Source organism: Camellia sinensis, chromosome 13 (assembly GCF_055761805.1).
Source record: "Camellia sinensis isolate YWXY chromosome 13, ASM5576180v1, whole genome shotgun sequence".
Classification (NCBI taxonomy): Eukaryota; Viridiplantae; Streptophyta; class Magnoliopsida; order Ericales; family Theaceae; genus Camellia; species Camellia sinensis.
Window position 1 is genome coordinate 45,713,953 of NC_138973.1, and position 21,727 is coordinate 45,735,679.

A 21,727-nucleotide genomic window follows, 5' to 3' on the forward strand; every position below is an offset into this window, starting at 1 on the left:
TGCCTACTGCTGGCCATCACATGAAAAAAAACCTTGTGTTTTTATCCCCTTTTAAAATTTACTCCAATCTTGACTTTTGCAACCATTCATATTCCAACATTCTGCTGAGCCTCCACATTTCACTTCTTACCTCTCTTTTTAACTTCAACTCTGCTTCCAACAAGGGTCTATCTTTAGCCAATAAATCGAAAGAATGTAGCTGACTCTCAGCTTCTTTAATTTTTTCTGAGACATTACCAAACACCTCTTTGCTCCATTTCTTTAATTCTAACTTCAATGCATGTAATTTCCTATGCAATATGAAACCTACTCTGCCATTTATTTGTGTCTCTTGCCAAACTCTCACCAGAAAGGATGCAAAATTAGGGTGCAGCAACCACGCATTTGTGAACTTAAAAGGTTTGGGTCCCTAGTCCCTATCATCCTCCAAAAGTACGAGAGGGCAATGATCAGAAATGAGTCTAGGTAGTCCCCAAAGTTTGAGCTTGAATCTTTCTAACCACTTAGGACTAAGCATGAATCTATCAATTTTACTCCATTTGTTTCCATCAATTGCATTGCACCAAGTGAATTTTCTACCCATCATTTGTATCTCAGTCAACTCACACCTATCTATGAAATCATTGAAATCTTTTATACCCCTATCCCTTCTTGAACATCCCACTCTATCATCCAAATTTCTAATTTCATTAAAATCACTACCTACACACCAAGGTGTAGGAAAGAATGCTTTCAAGTTTACTAGACTTTCCCATAATCTCCCTCTTCTCAGAATATCATTAGGAGCATACACATTGATAAAGAAACATTCAAAAGAGTTGAAAACAGTACCTGCAAGCATAATGAAGCTTCTATTACTGCAACAATTTGAGAGCTGAAACACCTCAAGATCCCAAATGCAAAGTAACCCCCCTACTTGACCCTCAATATCAACAACCATGAACTCTATTTTATCTCTAGGCCACACTCTTTTAACATCCACACTTGAAAGGCTTGCTTTTTTTGTTTCTTGAAATAGATCTAACTCAATTTTCCAATCTAATAAGAGCTTACTAATTTTTCTCATCTTCTCAGGCCTTCCAATGCCTCTGATATTCCAGCTTAACCATTTCATAGCAACAAGTCTAATGCTCTTCAAACTAACCCAATGGAACTAATTAAGCTGCCCTATCAGCCCCAACTCCAATTCTTTCTTCATCTGTCTTCTCTATTTGAACAATTTTTTTAAGCACTTCCTCATCTTGTCCCATGCAGCCAATCCCCAAACTTTTACCCAGAAAAAGTGTGAGTTGAGCTGCATGTAGTTTGCCTTTAAAGCAACTAAGATTATATTTACCTGAAGCAGACTTCAACACAGCAGTAGCTGCAGATCTAACTACAACCCCTTTGTGGTTATTTTTACAAGATCCAACCCCCCCTGCCCTAATCTTCTAGTAAATCCAGAAAATCCACTAACTAACATGGAATTTCTAGCACCCACTTTTCTTTTCCCTTTATTATTTCTAGGCTTCATCTTATTAGAAATAGATTCACTAATGGATACACTAAAAGTATCACCATTACCGGATTTAGAGTCCAGCACAATAGGCCCATGCGCAGCCCACCCATTAGGCTGGCTAATACCAGATCCATGATGTTGAATTGTACCTGGTCCATTGATTTGAGTACTACTATGCTTATGGCCCAAGAGAACTTCCAAATTGATACCTGATCTGGCCCTCAAAGACCTATTCAAACTTCTCATAGAACCTAGTATATGGGTCTGTCCACCTTTTTTTTCCTTCATCATTGTCTCTGCCACACGTGTGCCATCCTCAATTGCTTTCCCAAGACTCTCTGCATTCTTGTTTTTGTCAACCTCAGTTGATTTCCTAATGCAATCTTCAAACTCCTCAACTATTGAGATCTCCATCAAGCTACCAGCTGCTTCCACCTCACCTCCTTCCTCCCTTCTAGTTAGCAAATCCCCTTCATCCAGCTCAATGTCATCTTCCACATCATCATCCATCACATCTGCCAAGTTATCTCCATCTTCCTCTACTCTAGGAACATCCATAGGTTGCACCTCACCATTGACATTAGAGCTGACATACTCGTCAACACCTTCTACTCTATTACATGTGCAAGTCGCTTTTACCTCCTTCACAATCTGCTCTTCACAAACTCTTATAAGATATACTCTTCCCTTGCAATCCAGATTTACATTTGTATTTATTGGCTCCATAACTCTTGTGGCAATCTTTATCTTTGCACATCGAAAAGATGCTGCCTTACAGGTATCTCCATCAAAATAAATCACTTCCTCCCATAGTCTTCCAATCTTTCTGAAGGTATCTATCTTCCATACATTGAGTGGTATTCTATAATAACTTAGAGATACAAACCTCTCTTGCTCAAGGTGTAGATTTGTTAACCATTCCTTTTTGTGCTTACTCCATTCTTGAAACCAGGTAACAAGCTTGCTTCTGTTGATACTCATATCCTCCTTTGACTTGAAAGTTATCACAACATCACGACCTCTACCCTCTTACTAACACACCAGTCATTTCATTTCGTTTGAGCTCTTCTTTGATTGCCAAAACAAAGAATATTGGTTTGAGCCTTAGAATAATGCTTTCATACAACCATCCATTACCTATCTTCTCCATATTGATAGTAATATTCTGTTTGTCGACTGAATTCGCTCCCTTTAGAACCTCTGCAAACAATCTTCTATTAATGCCTTGGTTCTAACTTTTCGTTATAAGGTTTACTGTTACATTTTTTCCATCAATCGTCCTCCTTGTTGTAGGCTTCAACCATTTGTTTTCTCCGTTGTCCTTCCCATACTCTACATTTTTTATGGTCAGTTTTCTATCATCTACCCATAACCCATTTGTTTTTTGTGCTACCACATTGGCTGCAACATGGCAATCAAAACGCACAAAACCAAATCTTGTATTTGATGATCTCCTTCTCTTATGAGGAATGAATACATCTCTAACCACCCCAAACTTAGTAAATAGCTCATGCAAACCTCTGGGATTCATTGCTTCAGGTATATTGTCCACAAACAGAGTGAATAGACCTGATCTTCTTCCATCAATCCTTACTCCTTGGTTCCTTGATCTTCCTCTCTGCTTCAGTATTGGAATCCACCCTCCTTGCTATCTTTTGCCTTCCATCTTGATAAAACCAAATCTTGTATTTGATAATTTGCCATCCAACATTTATACATATGTCACTACAACAAGTTGGGCCTTGAATGACGAAATTTTTTTGTCTCCAAAGAGCTAATTTCGTCACTATAGATATTTGTGAGGAAATATTTTCGTCACCGGTTTCGTCATTGAATGTTTGTCACTAAAAACCACTGTGACGAAAAATAATTTCGTCACCAATGAGATTACTTCAGTGACAAAATTTTTTGTCACCAATAAAACAACATTTTGTCCCCAAAAATTCTCATTTTCGTCACCAAATAATTATTCAGTATCATATTTATAACTTTAGTTGACGAATAAATTTGTCACACATGTTGATCAATGATGAAGAAATAATTTCGTCACAGTAAGATATAAAGGTGACGAAATTTTTTGTCTCCAAAAGTCATACATGGGTGACGAAATATATTTCGTCACAAATATATATATACGTGACGAAATTTTTAGTCACCAAACAACAAAAACAATGAAATCTTTCATATATAAATTGCAATAAATTGTCACAAAAAATATTTATTAGTGACAAATAATCACTTAAGTTCAAATGACGAAAAAAATTCATTATTGAACTTGTTCCATATTTTATATTTCAATTTAAATTATTATTTTACAAATATCCCTGCTCATATTCCAATAGCTTTTTAAATGTACTAAGAAATCCACTAGCTATTATACACCACTCCACAAAAAAATTCAATAAACAATTTATATTATAAATGAAAATATATCCATCAAACAAATTTAATATTAATCCATTAAGTAAAATAAATAAAACCATCACAGCAAACAGCAAATTCCAAATGAACTAACGTGAAGTCCACAAGTAAATAAATAACACTCGACTAGGTTTAAAACTAGAACTAAGTATCAGTTCAGGAAAAAAAAAATCAACACTTGATCTTGATTTGCAAGTATGCTTCCAAACATTATCAAAAATCAATCTGCAAAAAAAATAAACAAGAAAAATATTAATATATTATGAATTACATCAAAACTCATATATAAATAATTTTATTTTATGAACCAATTTAGTAGAAATGCACATAACAATCCAAAACTTTAAATAATTGAGGTGATCCTTGATGATAAAGCAACACGAATAAAAGAATTCCTCAATTGCTGCAACTGCTGCTTCTTTCCCTACTACTATTGCTTTCTATTCACTAGTCTCCTTCTCTGTTTCGAAGCTTAGTCTTAGACTCAATCTCATCAAGTCAAGACTTAATTAAATAGGTGAGAATATTGTTTAGGTTTGATAGTCATAACAAACAACCAAAGTCTAACAACCTAGGCAATATGTATATACAAACTTTTTCATTTACACTGGGGATTTAAGAATAGGTGGCCTTTATGTAGAACACATTCTACTAATGGGATTCTATAAAAGTCCACATATTTTTTCGATTTTCCATTTACACTAGTGGAGGATTATATAAAAGTCCACATATTTTTTCGATTTTCCATTTACACTGAAGAGTTAAGAACAAGTGGACACTCTATAGAACACATTTTATTGATAGGATTCATCACTAATTCAGTAACTTTGCCAGTATTCATCATCATTCCATATTCTAACATTAGCATAAGCAATGTACATCAGTCAATAGGAGTATTTTCCACCACCAATTCACATCAATAGAATGCAGATGGTCTATCATAACAAATGAGCTCATGATATTACACAGAACAAAGCAAAGTAACCTCAAACCAAAGAAAAGGAACTCAGAAATATCAGTTTCAAAACAAAGAAAGGGGAAAACGTTTCCCATTTAAGACAAGTACATAAACATCCAATCTGTGCACAGGCTATAGCCTTAAATTCATATTCTAAGCATCTGAAGTGGTAGAGGAACAAATTTAACATAAGGTAGAAAAAACCTTACACAAATTTTATGACACACTTACCAAGCTTGGGCAGCATTGCACCAACAAATATACACATACAGATAAAGAGTGGACAAGGCCCAATTTTGAAATTGAGTCTTCCAGTGCATGATCAAATATCCTAGCAACAAAACTGAAAAAAAAATAAAAATATCAGAACCATTTGGTGGGTTTCTATCCAATTAAAACCAGCAAGAGACCAACAACTAGTTACAAGGAGATATCAAAATCAAAACCCTACAAACCTTGGGCAAGAAAGTTTAGCTGCAAGAGTTGACGAGGCATTACGAGTTATAGCACTTAAAGTCTCTGCTGCATTAGCATGAACTTCAGGATGACCTTGTTCAATTTTAACAAAGTAGTCAACATGATTTGTTGCAAAACAAGAGTGGACAAGGCCCAATTTTGAAATTGAGTCTTCCAGTGCATGATCAAATATCCTAGCAACAAAACTGCAAAAAAATAAAAATATCAGAACCATTTGGTGGGTTTCTAGCCAATTAAAACCAGCAAGAGACCAAAAACTAGTTAGAAGGAGATATCAAAACAAAAACCCTACAAACCTTAGGCTAGAAAGTTTAGCAGCAAGAGTTGACGAGGCATTACGAGTTATATCACTTAAAGTTTTTGCTACATTAGCATGAACTTCAGGAGGACTTTGTTCAATTTTAACAAAGTAGTCAACATGATTTGTTGCAGAACAAGTGACATGGACACCTAATGAATTGAAAAATACTGTTTACATGCAAAAAAACTATACCAAGCAACCATTTGAACACAAACACCAAAATCAAACAATAGAGGTGACAATATTTGTAGCTGCAATTGATCATTAGAAAATATGCAATAAAAATGATAATCCCTACAATATAATCACCTATGGAAAAATGATCATCAGAAAAATATACCAGACAAGAAAAAAGCATCACCACTTAACAGAATCTTTCAAAGCATGAGAAATATTTCACTGAGCAGAATAAATAAATAATATAAACCAGGGAACTGCACACATACCTCCACCACCACTCATGGTCTTCAACAACAAGTTGAAAATATGTCAAAGCCACAGTGATGAAACCAGTAACAATTAGGAGAATGATGAGGACTATAAATAAGATGTTGTATATAGTGTAAATCTTGTGACCCAAACACTCACGAATATGTAATAGAGTTCAATATAGATTGCACTGAAAGGCAAAAACCCAGCCATTGCCATCTGAGGAAGTGCTCCATGATACCAAGGCAATGGCGGGATCTCTCTAGGATATTTTGTGGTGCGAACAGAAGCTTGAAACTCAACTGTGCTATTCTTTCCTGCGATACCACCCAACACTAGCAAAGGTGATGTGACAAAAGTTCATATGAAAACTATCACCACAATGGTAACAAATGGCAGTGCTGCTGTGGCATTGTAAAAAATTACAACAGTGTTGAGGAAACAGAATGTGACATGCAGAGGTCCGCAAAACAGGCTTCCAGTCAAAAACAAATTTCTCACCTACGAAGTCAGGGATTAAAAATTAGATCAGCATTTGATATGCACAAAAGTAGAACAAGGGAAAATCAAAAAATAGCAGAAATCCCAATTGTCTACATCTCTCTGATCATCATGATGGTACTTCCATCATGCACCACATTGATTGGGTGAAGAATATATTATTGTTGTCCCATTTCAAAACAACTCCCAAAAGAAAAAAAGAGAATTGAATTTTGATCATTTCCGACAATTTAAGTTTATTATTAGCTAGACAGTATATGCATGTGATGAATTTCATATTATTCACTCCAACATGAAGTAACCAGACCCCATTTTTAAAAATCAGTAGGAATGGCTACTCTACTTTCATCGTCCCAGGTAATGTTTAAAAGAAACCTACAAAAAAAAAATTACATCTTTCTTAACTAGACAATGCAAAAGTAGATTTCCCTACTAACCATTTTTTTTATAAGCTTTTCCATGGTACCAACTGAAGTTGTACAAAAGTGTATTACAATAAAATTTTTCTTAAATTTGCATTTTTCAAGATATCAAACTTCTCTCTCAGATACACCAATACAAAAATCCAAACTCTCTGCAAGTGTGTGTGAAAGAGAAAAACATCAACCACTTGATTGGTCAAAAAACACAATGTAAGCACATACTTTATAAGAATACAATATTTTCAAATGGCAGAACAGAGGGGAGCACTTTTATTTCATGAAAGCCCTAGTTCTCTAATTCTTTAATTCCAAGTAGAACAGGTTCTATATATTCAAATGTTAAAGAACAAACAACCTTAAAGCCAATATATTATAAAGGTACTAAAACAAGAAACAACTACAAGAAATGAGGCTATACAAAGTCTCCAAAACTTGGAGACAGGAACTCATGAGTCTTGGCACTAAATCTACACAAAATCATAATAAAAGTTAGAAGCAGAATCCAAGGCCACATACCCAATTTATTCCTTCCAGCTGGCAATAGAAAGAGGCTGCAGTATAGCCTGCAATCCCAGATGTAAGAGCCTTTCAAACCATCAAGCACACAGCGTCGACGAAGTTGACATCGATGAACCGATCGGAGATGCAATCAAACGTAGTTTTCAGATCGTTACAGTGAGAAGCTTCGAGGAGGCACTGCGAGACCTCCACTTCGCACCAGAAATTCAGATCATTGCAATCGATCGGTTGAGAGAGATTAGGACCAGAAACTCAGATAATTTCAGATCGTTGCAATCGACCGATCGAGAGAGATCGATTGAGAGAGATTGGGGTTTAGAGAGAAGTGAGAGAGAGTCGATCAATTTCCCTCAGATTCAGCATTTTTTTAGTAGTGGATGAGAGAAAACTGAAGCACCAAAAACGGGAGGGAATTAGTAGGGTTATTTTTTTCATTACGGCAAAATCTCAAAGTTCTTCCTTTAAAAGTGGTGATAAAATCACTAAAAATTTCAAAATATGAAAATTATTGACGATAAAAGTATATTTCTTATCAAATAATTTTAAAATATTTAAAATTAATTTTTTTTAAAAAAAATATTTAAAATTATTGGTGACGAAAATATACTCATCACTAATAATTTTATAATTGGTGACAAATTTGTTTTGTCACTGAAGGTCTCAAAATTTTGGTGTCACCCAAAAATATTAGGAGGAAAATCTTTGGTGACGAAATTTAATTTTTTTTTCACCTAAAAAGAAGTATTTATTGACAAAAATAAATTTCGTCACCTATTATTTTTATTTTTTTATTATATGTGACAAAAAATTTTAATTCGTCACGAATTATTCTTATTTAGTGACGAAATTTATTTTATTCATTGTTTTTTGTCACCATAATTACTTAGAGAGCTAATTAACTTGTGTTTTGTTTTGGGTGAGAGACAGAGAGAGAGAGAGAGAGAGAGTGGAAAATTGATAAACAAAAATGAAAAGGAAAAAAAAGTTAGTAGTCTATTTTTTTCCATTACCGCCCAATATGTCAAAGTTTTTCCTCCCAAATTAGTGGCAAAATAATTTTTCCTCACTAAAAAGTCTCAAAATATTAAAAATTATTAATGACAAAAATATATTTCTCACCAAATGGTCTTAAAATATTAAAAATCAAGTTTCTAAAAAAAAAATATATATACAAAATTATTGGTGACGAAAATATATTCCTCACTAATAATTTTATAATTTGTGACAAATTTTTTTCTCACCAAAAGTCTCAAAATTTTGGCGCCACCAAAAAAAATTAGTGGGAAAACTTTCAATGACAAAAATTAATTTTTCCTCACCTAAAAATAAATATTTGTTGACAAAAATAAATTTCGTCACCTATTATTTTTATTTTTTTATTATATGTGACAAAATTTTATAATTCGTCACGGATTATTCTTATTTAGTGACGAAATTTATTTTCTTCACTACTTTTCGTCACCATAGGTTACTTTTGTTGTAGTGTGTTATTTGTATATCAAAATATATTGAATGACATATTGGAAGAAAAATATTTTTCGTGTCAAACCAAATTGTCAATGAGAATCTCATTTCATTGTAAAAAGTAAGCTTTGGATGACATTTTTTTTACATCTCAAAAAGTTGTCATAAAAAAATATATTTTCTTGTATTGGTAAAAATATTTTCCTCCAAAAATGTTGGCTTTTTTTTTTTTTTTCCTTCCCTTTTTGATGATATGTATTTATGGTTTTCACCTTTTACTTCAAGTTCAAATAGACAGACAAGATTAAGTTGAGGGATTAAATTGAAACAATTTTATATATTGGGAAATAAATTGACATAGTTTAAACATTATGGACAAAAATGACATAGATTGCCTACTTTGAGGAATAAAGGTGTAATTATTTGTTTGAATTTTCACATTTACCCCTTCTTTAAACAAACATCAACAGACAAGAGTCACATTTGTAAACCAAACCAAAACTCTTTTTGTACACTGGGGGCTTACTTGACTCAATTTAAATATTTGGTCCAAAATCATGCAAATAACATACTTCGGAAACTAAAAAGATAATTAACCCTTCTTTTTAATAATACAAATCCACAATTTTCATTAATTATCACCTCTAGTACTCCTCAATTATGAATTTCTTCCCTCTTATCATTTTCAGTGTTTATTTGATGTCTTTTATCATTAGAAGTTTATAAAATAGTGAATCTAATATATATATATATATATATGTATATTTTTTAATCTGGCAATTTGCTGCAGAAACCCACCTAGTTATTTATATTAAAAATCATCAACACCCTTCATTTTCATTCAAAGAATATTTGACCTTTTGCATATATATTCTAATATTAATTGACCTTTATGCTATATATGTATTTTTAATCCAAATGTTCCTATGTCAATGATATATATTAAGTGTAATGAGATTGCGTTTGTGAGTGAGTGGTGTATATTTAATTACATTGTAGTTAAATAATTCTTAATATGGAGATACTTTAATTACATTACATTCATATAATTATATATTCCACAATAACTATAATAATAAATAAAAATATTATATTATACCTTGTAGGAGCAAGATCCAAGCAAGTCTTTCAAGTTTTCTTTGAAATATAATATATATTTTTTATAGTTAGGAATATAATATTTAGATAATGGATAATGTGTCTAAAAAATTAAGGAAGTGGTGATCATTGAGCTAAAAGGAGCAAATACGAGGTTTATTTTCTCTTATATCAATTTCATAATCAAAGATATATTGAAAAGATATACATAGAAAATAAAAGTAGTTGTTTTAAAATCCAAGATAACAACTCTACTAATCAATATCATATTAAAACAATTAATATAAATACAGGGTTCACATACTTTTGGGTTTTGTAGATATAGTTATGTTTTGAAATCAACTAAATAAATAAATAATCATTTATGGTTAGACTAACAAATAGTTTCTTTCCTTTTAGTGTTGAGTATTAATACGTGTGTGTTTGGTACATTTACAAATTTCTCCGTGGTCAAGTAAAGTTCATGTGCTAAGTCAACACCTATTTGGATTTAAGCATACATTTAGGGGTAGTTAATTATATCATTTGGGTCCGAAGACTAGTAGTATAGGTTGAGGATTGTGTTGTCATCGAGATTGTCAAGAAGATAATGTTAATTTTATATGGCAGAAAATGACGAATTAGCAATCACAAGGAGCTAAATGGTCTCAATTATTTGAAATAGTCAATTTAGACGAAGATAAGGACAATTGTCTTCTCTATCGCATTTCATAGTTGAACCCTCTATGTTTTAATGAACTTTACTTCGGACATGGTTCTTGGATATGAAAAAAACAAAACAAAACAAAACAAAATAAAACAAAAAAAGAAAGCATAATTTTTTTTTTTTTTTGGATACATTGGAAGTTGTCTGAGGAGGGATATAGAGATTGCTCGTTATTGTACACTAAGAATATGCATATTTATCTGTTAATTTTATTTTTCAAAAACTATATATTAAATAGGAAGTTGTGGTGACATAAGTTACATGTTTTAGAGTTTTTTATTCGTAAAGTACATGCTCTTTTATGAATTCATTAAAAAACTTGTTTTCATTAGTAAATATTATAGATTTTTCAAAAACAATCTATGAGGATGAGATATGTGTGGGTGTGTGTGTGGGTGTGTGTGTATAATATGTATAATAAGTCATATGCTTATGATTGCAAACCTAATTATTTATCACAAGCATTAGATTACATAAATATTAGATAATACGGTTCAACCAATAAACAAACCGTTAGGTTGAGGTTTTCTATTCCAAATTTTTTTCCAAACTATCTGTTTTAATTTATGCACAATTGTTTTATCATATATTGAGATTTTCGTGTTTCAAAATTTTTGTATTATCTAACAATTATGATTGAATTGAGATAGGAGTACAAAATATTTTAGTAAAGAATTTTGGGCAATTTTTAAAATTTTTGTTGCGTTTTTTATTTTCAAAAATATACATAGAATTGCTAATTGAATGAATAAATTAACATGACACATCCACTAGTTAAATGCTAATCAATTTTCGAAAACTAACCCCTATTTGTACACGCATAGTATGTGCACCTACAGTTAGTTTATGGGTGTGTATATATATATATTATAAAGCATATAGCTCGTTTGGTTTGAATATTGTCACAATTTTTTTTTCTTCAAAAATGTTTTTCACATAACTAAACATTCTGAATGATTTTTTAATTGATTTTTTTCATTCGTCAAATTGTTCAAAATTGGTAAATAAATTTTCTTTATTCATCAAATCACTCTTTAATCATGAAATCATTCAAAATTTTAAAAATAAAATTATAAATACATTGCGTTGGTCTGTTTGGTAACGTTTACATTTTCAGTTTATATTTACAAAAATTTTATAAACTAGTTTTTGTTTATTTTTAGAAAAACATAAACTACAAACACATTTGGTAATTGACAAAATGTTTTAAAAATTTTAAAAATATAAAAAAGAGTGAGAAATGGCAAGTGGTGGCAAGTGGCGGCGGAAGACGGTGGTGGAAAGTGGTGACAGTGGGTGGTGGGTAGCAGGTGGTGGTGGGTGGTGACAGGTGGGTGGTGGTGGTGGACGGTAGCGGGTGGTGGGTGGTGGGTGGTGGTGGCAGATGGGTGGCGAATGACGGGTGATGGTGGGTGATGGCGGATGGGCAGTGGTGGCGGGTAGGTGGCAAGTGGTGGTGGTGGGTGGATAGGTGACGGTGGCGGGTGGTGGGTAGTAGCGAGTGGGTGGTGGTGGTGGTGGCGGGTGGGTGGGTGACGGTGGTGGGTGGTAGCGAGTGGGTGGTGGTGGTGGTGGTGGTGGTGGTGGCGGGTGGCGGTAGCAGCAGGTGGGTGGTGGATGGCGGGTGGTGGCAGGTGGTGGTGGGTGGATGGGTGACGGTAGCGGGTGGTGGGTGGTAGCAAGTGGGTGATGGTGGTGGTGGTGCTGGGTGGTAGGTGGTGGTGGCGGGTGGTGGATGGTGGTAGCAGGTGGGTGGTGAGTGGTGGTGGCGGGCAGTGGATGGTAGTGGCGGGTGGCGGTTGGTGGCAGGTGGATGGCAGGTGGGTAGTGGTGGTGATGGTGGTGGTGGCGGCGGTGGTGGTGGTGGTGGTGGCGAGGGGTGGGTAATGGTGGCGAGTGGGTGGCAGGTGAGTGGTGGCAAGTGGGTGGCAGGTGGGTGGTAGCTGGTGGGTGACAGGTGGGCGGTGGTGGGTGGTGGTGGCAAGTGGGGGGTGAGTGGTGGTGGCAGGTGGTGGTGGCAGTAGACGGTGGTGGAAAATGGTAGCGGGTGGTGGCTAGTGTTGGGTGGTAAAAAAAAAAAAACTCAAAACTCAAAACAGAAACACATTTTTTGAGTTTACATTTTTTGGCCAAATTTATAAACTGAGACCACTGATTTATAAATCAAAAATTTACCAAACAAATTTTTATTTAAGTTTTTTAAATTTTTATAAATATAAACAGAAAACTGAAAACGTAAATGTTACCGAACGACACCACACAAATATTATCTGTGTGTATTTTTTTCAGAGACAAAATGCATCAAGACCAGAAAGTATGTAGTTGTGAAGGGTGTAGCCTCCTCTTCTTGCGGTTTCAAGCCCGTGAAGAGGGACAAGTTGTCCCCCCCTTCTTTTGTGTTTGCTATTTTTTATTTTTAAATTCTTAGACATAAGTATAGTAAAAGCAACAAATAATGTTTCCTTTATCAAATAGAGTTTACATACAAAGTTCTCACACGTGGAGAGAGAGCATAGAGAGAAACTTTACATACAAATTTACATTCTTTCATAATAATTTGTATGATTTAAACTCAAAAACACAATTAAGTGTATGATTTAAGGATGGTTTAAACTATAAGGGTTGGTATGGGGTCAGCTCAACCCATCGGCTAAAACCTTAAACACAAATCTTGTTTAATGGGATTCATTTAGACTAACAATCAAGCTAGCAAACCTTGTCTTATGGGTTGATATTTCAAATTTTTTTATTTTTATTTTAGTATTGTATAACGAGTTCATGTTCAACAGGCAGGGTTTGAAACCATAAGCCTAAGTTCAACCCAAACTTCATTTAGGTCGATCGAGTCGCTTGAGATACTAGCTTGATTAAATAAAAATATGCCCAATTAAGTGGATTTTCAAATCAAATGATAACTATTAGTTTAAAATTTCAAATTATCATTACAGGACTACAAATTTATTTTAAAGAATTGTAACAAGAGAGCATGAGGATGATATTATATATCAACAATTTAAATTTGTAAATTTAACTACAATGATATAATAAGAAAGTTAAACTCTATATTTAAAAATCAACATTTATTATATTTGACTATTATAGTTCAAATTATAATTATTTTTTTTTAATAATCTAAAATATTTTTCATGATGTTATGGAGAGGTGGGGGGATATGGTATGAGCAGCAGAGAGTTGGTGGGAGTAGGTGGATATTACAAGGAGGGAGAGGGGGCGGATCGGGTCAAATTAGCAAGTCAACAAGGTTGGGTTGTGTTCGCAGGGGCAATAGCTATTGGGAGAGTCATATTTGGCTCTTTCTGACTGCCATTTGTCTCTCTTTTGAAGGGGTAATTAACCCCTTGGAGTTGCTTGTCAATTCTCATGACGTCAACGTAGGGAGATAATGTTTAATAACAAAAAAAAAAAAAAAACAATAGTAGAGATTATAGCTGTGTAAAATATCATTTAATTTGTTAAAATTGTATTAATTTATATTAATTTGTACAACAATGATAGAGACCACTAATTTTGGAGCTCTAAAAAGACCACTAATGACATGACACTCAATAAAAAAAGAAAAAAAATACAACACCAAGACCAAAATATCAAATCATTCATGGTGAGACCTACTGCCACATCATTCGTGGGAGCACTAATTAGTGCTCCCACTCATTTTCCTAATTTGTATCGTTTTAATTGCTAATCGCAATTTAAATTTTAAAATTTATAATCCGTCAATCGAACCGTTCCCCTCCGCTATAGTTAATACATATATATTTTTTAACTTCTAATGAAATATTAATATAAAAATAAATGTGCGAGAGATTTAAGATATGAAATTTATTACAAATGAGTGGTTATATATATGAAACATATTATGTAAAATTACTTTATGTTATATATCTAAAAAATATTATATAAATTAATATTATATATTATGTAAATATATGATAATTAATTAAAATATTTTTTAATCTATCAATCCGTCAAAAACCGTTCAAATCATAATTTGTCAATCTATTAATTCACTAATTTGTCATTATTAATTCACTAATTTGTCATTTAATTTATAATTTTACGTTAAAACTACTCGAATCATATCGCGCACGGTCCCGTTAGGGACTAGAGAGATAATATGCACGAGAGAGAGAGAGAGAGAGAGAGAGAAGCAAAAGGTCCGGGGGAGCCTAAATTACTGGGGTGCTTTTCTGAGATTGGGTCATTGGGTTGGGTACTTGTTTATTTTAAGATCTTTACAATGAGTCTGAATTGATTCATTATTGAACTAATTTAGATTTATTTTGATAATTATTTATCTTATACAATAAATTAAGAAAATTATCTATGCAAAAATCAAATTCATCCAATATCGATTGTTAAAGTTGAAAATCTCAACTTCATAGTAAAATTACTTCATTATCGAACTAATTTAGGTTTATTTTGATAATGTAAACTGTTCACTTTATACAATTAATTAAAAAAATTATCCATATAAAAATCAAGTTCAACTTTAATAAATCCGAAATCCTTTGAATCACATTTGTACTTTAACGAAGTGAAGTAATGGGCATGATTTGTATATTTTGGACTATTTTTGAATGTAGGATAAAAGTTGTATTTTAAGCTTTTTGATATTTTTTTGAAAAAATATGCAATAAAATAGAAAGGTGATGTAAAAAAAAGATAAAAAGTTGACTTTTAACCAACTTCTCAAAATAGGCTCAAGTTAAAAGTATTAAAAATCGATAATTAAAAAATAAAAAATAAACACTTTTTTCTATATTTAATTATTTTATTTTATTCAAATTATTTTTATATAAACTATAAGTAAAAATTACACCAAATATACTAACACCAATTTTTAAAATAAAATAAGTTATAAGTTATACCAAACATGACCATTGTATATAAGTTATTAATTTATTTTAAATTTAATCATTTAAGATTTTATTTCCTATCATAAGTACTCACGCTTATTTCAAAAAATTAAATTCATATTAAAAAAAATCTACTTGTCTCTCTAATTTTTTACACATCTTTTTTATAAAAATAAAAAATTCACTAAAAAAATGAATTTCCAAAACATCCCTCAATATAATAAGGGTAAATTACAATAACTTCTCTTAAAATTTGAGAAAATATAAAACATAATAACAGGTTTAGCATAATTAAATTAGGCTCTCTTAAAAATTTAATTCAAATAACATTTTTAGTTTATTTTCATTAATTATTTATTATTCTATGGATAAAAAAAATAATATTATCATATCTTTATACTAAAATGTATATTTTTCTTATTTATCTAGTGTCTTTATACTATTTACATTATTAATTTTCAGCCTTTTTAACATTACTAAAAAAATATTAGTGTAATTATGCTAAAATTAAAAAATTACTTATATTTTTTTTTCTTTCAAATCTCAAATAAGGCTATGTTTTGAAATTGTTTATTTTAGTTAATTTCTTAATTTCTTAATTTTTTATAAAAATAATGTACAAAAATTAGAGAGAGTAATTACCAACCTTTCTTCCCAAACATAGCCTTAAATATTATATAATAAATACTAATAAACTAAGGGTTTGATTTGACTTCTCTCAAATTAGACATCTCAATTTGGGAGAACGTTTGGATTTAATAAGTCTATTTTAGAACCGATTCGAGAAATCCAAACCGTGCAATTTGTACGACTCATTGAGTAGAATATTCATATAAAAAATTAAAATAATTTTATATCGGTAGTTATATATTTAAATTAAATTTGTATTACAAAAAATATATAATTATTTTTAAAATTATATCTGTTATTCATTTTTTAAAAATAAATATGATTAAAACATATAGTTACCAATGTCCAATAACTTTAATTTTTTACATATATATTCTATTCAATGAATTCTAAAAAATAAATTATTTAAATTACCGAAATTAATATCAAAATAAACTTATGAAATTAAAATATTCCCACAAATTAGGATATAACTTTAGAAAACAATACCCATAAAATAATATGATGATTACCCGATCAAAAAATAAAATAAAATAATATGATGACTGTACGACTGCTGATCCTCAACACCATCCAAAAGACTACTTATGATCAAAACCCTAGACAGACCCAATTGAAAATTGAAAGCCCCGAGTTTTAAGGGCTCAAAAAAAATTATATCATACTCATACACAAAAGAAAACGGAGAGAGAGAGAGAGAGAGAGAGAGAGAGAGAGGAGAGAGTTTGTGCAAAAAAGGCCTCGTGGCCGACAGCTCTACGGGTCCGCTTCACCTTCTTGACCCTCCTCCATTTGTCTCTCCTCCAATCCACTTTCTAATGGTAGAAGTAATCAACTTTCACCTTATTTCACCTTTTATATTTTGGTCAAATTACATATACCTCTCTTGAAATTTGGCTAACTTACAGATACTCTTGAGGTTTCGAAAATTACATCCCGCCCCCTAAGGTTTGTATGTTCATAACAATTTGTCCCCTAAGGTTTAAATTTCATAACAAATTGCCCCCTAATTTATTATGCAAATATAACATTCAGGGAGAAATTTGTAATTTCTCAAACCTCAGGGAGATATTTGTAATTTAGCCAAACCTCGAGGGGTATATGTAATTTGCCCTTATATTTTTTATGCTTAAACAATTAATTTTACTATTAAAATTTAATTTTCATCAATTCTTAATAAAATCGTAATTAAAAATAATTTTTTATAATAAGTTTTTACATGTCACTAAAAATTAATAATTAGTGATTTTTTTGTCACAATTTTTATAAATTGTGGTTAAAACTTATAATTAGTGACTTTTTTATGATAATTTTTTTAAATTGTTGGTGAAAATGAAAAATTAGTGATTTTTTTTTAAACTGTCGTTAAAACTTATATAATTAATAATATTTTTGTGATAAAAAATTTCAAACTGTGGCTGAAAATTAATAATTAGTGATGTTTTTTAATAGTATTTGATGAAAAATATTATTAATTATTATAGAGCCTATTAGATAATTAGTCTACCTATTAGGACCTATACATACGTCTTCCTTAATTTTAAAAGGTTTGGGTTTCTCTCATATGGACATCTCAACATGAGAGAGTGTTTGGATTTGGTAAGTTCTTTTTGGAATCAATTTTGATGATCTAAATCGTTCACTTTTTAGAACACGTTAAATAAAATATTTATGTAAAAAATCAAAATAATCGGACATCAGTCACTATATATTTGAATCAAATTTATATCACAAAAAATGGATAGCCATTCTTGAAAATATATTTGTCCTCCGTTTTTTAAAAACAAATATGATTGAAACGTATAACTATCGATATTCAATCATCTCGCTTTTTGGCATAAATATTTTATTTAACAAGTCTTAAAAAATGAACGGTTTAAATTACCAAAATTAGTTCCAAAATAAACCTACTAAGACTAAACGCTCTATCAAATTAAAATGACAACTTGAAAAAAGTCAAACCTATTTTAAAACCAACACATTTATATATCATATTTAAATCTATGGGTAAATTACACTGACACCCTTTGAAGTTTCTGTTTAATATAGATCTCCCCACACATTTGAAAACTTATACTTATGTCAGATTAAAATGACATATCTGCTTCTTCGCCTTTATACGTATAAAATAATAAAATAATACAGATATTTTATTCTTGTTATTTCATGAAAAATAATAATATCATTTTCTTTGGTTTAACTCACACAAAAAATTAAGTTTTTTATTTTTCTTGTTTTTGTATTTTTTATTTTTAATGAATTTTTTTAATATTTTAAGCAATTCTTATTTTTTTAGATACACCTAATCTAAATATACTTAAGAAGTATAATATTTTGTGATTTTTTTTTAAATTCGCTGAATAAAAAAATTTAAAAATATAAAAATTCAATACATTATCTTATTTTGTTATATTCAATGATTTTTTAAAAATTTTGTACAAATTTTATACTTTTTAAATTTATCTAGATTAAATTGATCTAATCTAGATATAATGGTGGAAATAAAAATGAAAAATTATATTCATATATAAAAATTTATACAAAATATATCGTAAAAATATTGTGATTGTGATAGTGACAGTGATATTGTTGTAAATATAAACATGTTTATAAATGTTTTGTTTTAAAGTAAAATGTCACTATTAAGTTATATTATTGTGTTTGAAAATTTCTGTATAAAATTTCTATTTGTATATCATCACTCAATATGAATATATTCAGGTAGAATTTAATGATGAAAAGTTGTAGAATATAGTTATGATAATAGGAAGAAGAAATAATAGGAAAAATGACAAGATGGTCATTTAGAAAGACATCAACAATCTAGAAAAAATTTGTAATGAGATTACAAACTTCAAGGAGGAAAATATAATTTTTGCAAATATGAGGGAAGATTTATATTAAATAGAAACCTCAAGGGGTGTCAATATAATTTACCCTTAATCTATTATGTTGCCAATTCTTTCATTTATATAAAAGTTTATTATAATATTAGACACAATTTTCTTAAATATATGTGAGACTTATAAAAATAGCAAGACTCATCTCATGTAAAAAAAGTTATGTTCAATTTGTGTTCAAATTATATGGTATTAGAACTAACTGTTGTTCAAATTGTAAAATTAATCAAATAGATTTATGAAGAAATCAAAATTATATACCAAAACATATACTGATAATTACAACTAAATTTCAACAGAAATACACAAAACAATAAAATGATATAAAAACCAAATTGAAGCCTGCACGGTAGCAGTTTCCTTAAAATAGATTTTGCCGCCTCACAGGTCGAGTGCTTGAGGAATCCCGGCATCTGTCTCCTAGGATACGACGGTCAAAAACCAGCTACGGCAGAAGCACTCTCTGTCTAGCTTAGCAAACAAAAACAGTGGCAGCACTCTCTCACAGTAGGAACTTTTTGGCAAACTGACTAAAGAATGGAAGAAACAATTTCTGTGTTGAAGACTTGACAGGAGAGTCTCAATTTATATATGTATAGGCCATTAATGCACTATTAAACTCTGTAAGAAAGGCAGGAGTTACAAACCTCATTAATGCACTATTAAACTCTGCAATAAAGGCAGAAGTTACAAACCTCATTAACTCCTCCATGAAACTAAGAGCATCTCCAACGGTAGTAGGCATTTTACCTATCTGAATATTACTATAAAGTATATATTTTATTTTGCCTATCAACTGTTTTATGTTTTTACTCCAACCATGCTCTTTATTTTAGCTATTTATCCAAATACTAAAGATGGAGGGAAATGATCCTAATGATTGAATACATTTTGCCTAGCGTTGAAGGCTAGCTACATGTAGCTAGTGAAAATGAGTTGAGCCAAAATGCCTAATCATATGCCTAGTGCATTGGAATTGAAAAAAGTGAATCATGCTAGGTATTTTAACTAACAAGTATTATATGCCTAGTGCATTGGAGATGCTCTAACTTCATGGGGTAATTTCTCATTCAATTTTTAATGGTTTTGGCTATACTATTTGTGGTGTATAGATCTCATTGCAAAGTATCTAGACCTATTTAGACCCAATACAATAGATGGTTGGGACTCACTTTAATATTTAATTAAAGTCACCAAAAAAAACTATTTTTTTCCAACACTAACAAACATGAGAGACGAATTTATTCAACTAATGCAAGTATAACATATGAGATAATATATAAAATCATTGTAATACTTGTGTACAGAAAAAGTTAAAATTCAAGTTTGAAAATGTTTAAATTAAATTGGGATATGCTAGCAATATATATATATATATATATATAATTTGTGTTAAAGACCATATATTGTTTTAAGAATGAGGTGTTTCTTTATTTATTTTTTTGTGGTTAGAATCTTACCTGTTTGTGTAATGTACCTTCCACTTTTATTTTTCCCCTCCTATCAATTATCAAAAACAAAAAATAAATTTAACTTCTGTTAAATCAACCATCCTTAAAGACTTTTAAATGGAAGGTCTATTATTAATCTTAATTAAAAATTATGATTTAAGAGTTAGATTAATTAATCAGTGGTTAACTAAACGATATACTTCTAATTGAGGAGTCAATGATCAAAATTTATTTTTATTTCATCATTACTTTTGTGTTTTTTTTTTTTAGAAATTTAAAATCTAAAAAACAATGAAAAACAATATGAAAATAACTAATTATATATTTTTTTTCTTTTGTTGATTTGTTTGATACATATCATGGAGGAGAGAATCGAGAATTTGGATCCTCTAGTCTATCATTCTTTAAATTTTGAATGTTTTTGTTTGGTTTAACCTACTTTTTAAAAAATTGAGTTTTTTTATTTTTATGTTTTTTTATTTGGTGATTTTTTTAAATATTTTACACAAATTTTTTTTTTATTTTGTACCTACACTTAAAAAGTATAAATTTGTGATTTTTTTTATAAAAAATCACTAAATACAAAAAAATATAAAAATTCAATATATTTTCGTATTTTGTTGTATTCAATTAATTTTTTTTGAAGATTTTTGTATAAATTATATATTTTTTAAGTATATTAAGATTAAGTAGATCTAAAAATTAAACAAAATTAAAATACTTCAAAAAATTATTTAAAATACAAAAAAAAATATATAAAAAAAAAATAAAATAAAACTACATTTGAAAACTCCAAACTGAGTTGACCCCTAGAAACTATCGCCATATTTGTTTGGGGATTTGGAATGGCAATTTGTGGGATTCACCAAATTTTTGTTTGGACGCAACACAATATGATAGGATTAGTAGTGAAGGAGGTTTAGGGGTGTTTTCAGAAATTGGTAAAAAGTTAATTTTTGACTTTTTATCAAATTTTTTGACTTTTTTTAAAGTGATTTGAAAAGTTGGTAAAAAACTGACTTTTTATTTTTGGTTTAATATTTTTTAAAAGTGTCACATCACTTCAAAATAACCA

At 30.6% G+C, this 21,727-nt stretch overlaps 1 pseudogene across 1 annotated transcript; it reads right to left on the reverse strand.

The window, feature by feature from the left end:
* Positions 1–5,897: 5,897 nt before the first annotated feature.
* LOC114266463 (transmembrane 9 superfamily member 3 pseudogene) lies at positions 5,898–21,478 on the reverse strand (annotated as a pseudogene). Its single transcript, XR_014347869.1, has 3 exons — positions 21,434–21,478; positions 7,524–7,592; positions 5,898–6,585 (listed from the first exon to the last, which is right to left on the reverse strand). The product of XR_014347869.1 is annotated as a transmembrane 9 superfamily member 3 pseudogene (transcript).
* Between the last annotated feature and the right edge of the window lie 249 nt (positions 21,479–21,727).